The sequence below is a fragment of the Erinaceus europaeus genome, chromosome 11 (assembly GCF_950295315.1).
Source record: "Erinaceus europaeus chromosome 11, mEriEur2.1, whole genome shotgun sequence".
Lineage (NCBI taxonomy): Eukaryota > Metazoa > Chordata > Mammalia > Eulipotyphla > Erinaceidae > Erinaceus > Erinaceus europaeus.
The window spans coordinates 77,177,702-77,181,966 of NC_080172.1; the positions used below are offsets into that span (position 1 = coordinate 77,177,702).

At 43.1% G+C, this 4,265-nt stretch overlaps 1 long non-coding RNA gene across 1 annotated transcript; it reads right to left on the reverse strand.

The window, feature by feature from the left end:
- Nucleotides 1–1,498: 1,498 nt before the first annotated feature.
- LOC132541243 (uncharacterized) lies at nt 1,499–3,579 on the reverse strand. The gene is made up of 2 exons (XR_009552412.1): nt 3,356–3,579; nt 1,499–1,944 (listed from the first exon to the last, which is right to left on the reverse strand). It is a non-coding gene; the product is annotated as an uncharacterized LOC132541243 (long non-coding RNA).
- Between the last annotated feature and the right edge of the window lie 686 nt (nt 3,580–4,265).

The window sequence follows — 4,265 nt, forward strand, 5'->3', positions numbered from 1 at the left end:
CCCCACTCTATCTCTCTTCCCCTCTTAATTTCGTTGTCCTGTCAAAGAAAAAAAAAAAAGATGAAGAAGAAAAGAAAAAATGGCCACCAAGAGCAGTGGGCTCATAGTGTAGGCACTGAGCACTGAGCACTGAGCCCAGCGACAACCCTGGTGGCAAAAAAAAAATTAGTAGACTATTAGAGAAGGCTTTGCTTATCCTTTGCAGTTATATAATGAGCATTCGTTGCTCTGTGAGGACACAGAGATGAGTGATGCAGCTGCCCTGTCCTCATGGAGGGTGTTATTTGGCTTTCTAGAGTGCATCTCTCCTGGTTATGGCTGCTTAAAATCAGTGCCCATTTTATGGAAATAGGATACTTGATTTTTCTCTACTGCTTATCATAGCCATATGTCTCATGTTAGAAATGAAAAGGGCCGGGAGTCTAGCGGAGGTGCTGCGGGCACAAGGACCGGCATGAGGATCCCGGTTCGAGCCCCCAGCTCCCCACCTGCAGGGGAGTCGCTTCACAGGCAATTAAGCAGGTCTTCACGTGTCTGTCTTTCTCTCCCTTTCTCCCTGTCTTCCCCTCCTCTTTCTAATACTCTCTGTCCTAGCCAACAACGACGACATCAATTATAACTACAACAAAAAAGGCCTGCAGGAGCAGTGGATTCATAGTGCTGGAACTGAGCCCCAGTGATAACCCTAGAGGTGGGAAGGAAGGAAGGAAGGAAGGAAGGGAGGAAGGAAGGAAGGAAGGAAGGAAGGAAGGAAGGGAGGGAGGAAGGGAGGGAGGAAGGGAGAAAGGAAGGAAGGGAGGGAAGAAGGAAGAAAGGAAGGAAGGAAGGAAGGAAGGAAGGAAGGAAGGAAGTCAGGAAACTCTGGTTAGAGGGGCAGACAAAGGCTCTTTACTTCCCTGCCTTACTCATTTATTTCCATGAAAAAAATGCCAAAGGCACTTAAAATGAAGATTGTTCTAGACAATCTGGGTCGTATAGACAGCAGATGCTTATGGGAGATCAGGCACTCAAACAGTAAACATGCAGTAGATGTCTGCTCCATGAAAGAGTGGCATTTAGATCTCCTAACTGATATTTAGAAAATCAGACCATCTGAAATACTGCAAGCTAGATGGCATAAGCTTTATAGGTTTCCCTTTTATTTATTTCTCTAACTTGCAGCAAAAAAAAAAAAAAAAAAAAGTCAAGCATTTCTTAGCTGAATTTTTACATTTTACATCTCAGGCTCTGCTGTCCCAGTTCCTGCCAACATGCTCTGTGGTGCTCAAAAGTGCAACAAACCTCAGGGGGATCCATGACTGCCAAGAAAGGTCAGCTGCAGCACAGGAAGCAGGAGATATTAATAAGGTGATGTCAACACGCCCCCCCCCCCCACAGGAGCCTCCAGGACAATAGCACAGAGATAATCCTAGATCTGTGGCATGAAGCACTTTTTGAAAACACTTTTCTGCAAAGGAGAGCAAAGACTTTACAAGGGTTGTGAAGAAACACATTTAAGTTAATAAAACTCTTTATTGAGTGTTTAGTGTGTGTTCTCATGTGCTTTACATTTATTAACTCACTTCATCTTCAAAACAACCTTAAACAGATGGCACAACTTTTGCCCCCACCTTACAAGGGAAACAACTGAGGCACAGTGAAGCAACACAACTTGTCCAGGATGAAGGGATCAAAGGTGAAGGCAGGAGTTAAAGTGAGCTGGCTGACGCCAGGGCCCAGTGTCAGGCTACTGTGCTAAGCTACCTGTGAGGTAACAGAGATGTGCGGTCATGCTCCGCAGGGTCACTGGCCTTTAGGCACTGTGTAGCTTCCTCATCCCCATAAAAGATGGACAAAACATCTGGAAAGCTGAAAGTAACATTTTAAGCAGTTATTTTGAGGTTCAGCAGGTGATTCACCAGGTAGAGCACATGCCTTCCATGCCTGAGGCCCTGGGTTCGATTCCTGAAAAAACACGAGAGCACCAATTAGAAACAAGTGGAATTCTATGGCTGGTGGAGTGGGTTTTGGTGTCCTCTCTTTCCCTCTCTCTCCCTTTCTCTGGGACATAGAGTTGCTGAGTGGCACTGTGCACGAAGCCCTGGTTCATCTCTGGCAATATATATATTCTTTTGGTATGTGTGCTACCAAGTGATCTTGCCATTTATTCATTTCCTTCAAAAGTGTTTATTTTATTTTATTATCTTTCTTTATTGGATAGAGACAGCCATAAATTGAGAGGAGGGGGAAATAGACATCTGCAGCCCTGCTTCACCGCTCATGAAGCTTTCCCCCTGCAGGTGAGGACCAGGGGCTTGAACCCGGGTCCTTGCACATTGTAATGTGTGCGCTTAACAAGATGCGCCACCAGCCAGCCCCAAAAGCATTTATTGAGTTCCTACTATTAATAAAGCAATGTGCTAGCCCAAGTCAGAAAACAAAAGGTTTGTAAAGCATAACTCTATCCAGTAGTGCTCCCAGTGGGCTTTGGATGCACTCACATGAAGCTCTAAATTTCTGTTTTACTTTCTTTCTGGGACTTTAGGTAAATCTCCTTACCATTTTAAGTTCAGTTTCTCATATTAAGAACTAGGAATAGTTTCACACTGTGTTTTGCTTTTCATTCTTTCTTTTTAAAAAAAAAAAAAGATTTGTGATTAACAGTAGTTACAAGATTATTAGATTACGGTGTATAGCTCCACATCACACCAACCACCAGAATTCTGTGTCCCCACCTCCCCACCCCCACCCCCAAAGATAACCACCAGAGTTCTCGCAAGTCTTAGAAATAGTTTCTTGGCAGCTGCATTTTCTGCTCAACTAGGAATAACAAAGAGGATCACCTGAGAACACAACAAGATAAGAGTAGGATCACTCTAGGAACCCACCAAGCTGCAGGTGAGTTTAAACACATGTGGCTCATGAACAGAAGAACTTAAGGAGAGATTCCTGGGCTAAACATCTATAGCTACTCAGAGGCAGCTGGTACCAGTCTGGCAGTGTGCCAGAAGAAAAACCGCCTCTGGTCTGAATTTTATCAACCAAGACTGCTGGAGGGAGAACTTACACTTCACCAATTTATAACTGTGGGTCTTCACTGCTGTTTCTCAGGGACTGGAACAGCAACAAGGAAGCCCTATGTTGATGGGTGGGGGGTGGGGTAGGGGTGGGGTGGGGCAGAGAGCTAGTGACTCCGGAGAAAATCTAACACTCCTGGTGGTCAGGAGGTATGGCTATATAGTAGGAGCCTTTTCTTGCTTCTGTTTTTTTGGTTTTTGGGTTTTTTTTTTCAAGTTAATGTGTATCAGATCTCAGATTCCACATATAAATAAAATAAAACCATCAACTTTTTATTTATATTGCTAAGTATGATCACCTTCAGTTTCATCCATTTTGTCCAAAAGGGCACAGTATCATCTTTTTTTATTTCAGAGTAGTATTTCATGGAGCATATATCACATAACTTCTTTCACCAGTCACCTGTTGATGGGCATTTAGGCTGCCTCCACTCTGGTTATTGTAGATAATGGGACTATGAACATACAGATGCATATGTCTCTTTGAATTAGTGTTTCAGTATCCTTTGGATAAATGCTTAAGGGTGGTGAGTAATACACAAGGAAATTTATTTGTTGTTGTTGTTGTTGTTGTTGTTGTTGTTGAAGGACTCTCCATACAGTCTTTGAAAGGGGCTCCTTTAAGTGAGATCATCAGTATTAATTCTTCTCCTTCTGGCGTATCTTCACCACTTATGAAACTTCCTTCCTGCAAAGGGGAGCAAGAGCTCAAACTTGGGTCCTTGTACATAATAGCATGTAAATACATAGTAGCATGTGCACTTAACTGCGTGTGCCACTGCCCAGCCACCTAAAGATTTGTTTACTTATTTTCATGAGAATGAGAGACACCAGAGAACCACTCAACTTTGATACATGGAGGTGCTAGGAATGGAATTTGTGACCTTCAGGGCCTCAGACATGCAAGTCTGGTACTGTAAAGGAGAGCTAGTTCCTCAGCCCAGAAAATCATTTTTAATTTCAGTTTAAAAAATTGGCTTCTTCAAACCAGGTGTCCGACAACAGATGAGTGGTTGAGTAACTTGTAGCCTATATACACAATAGAATACTACTCAGCTATTAAAAATGGTAGATCCACTTTCTTCACCCCATCTTGGATGGAGCTGGAAGGAATCATTTAAAGTGAGATCAGCCAGAAAGAGAAGGAAGAATATGGGATGATCTCACTCATAGACCAAAGTTGAAAAACAAGATCAGAGGGGAAACACT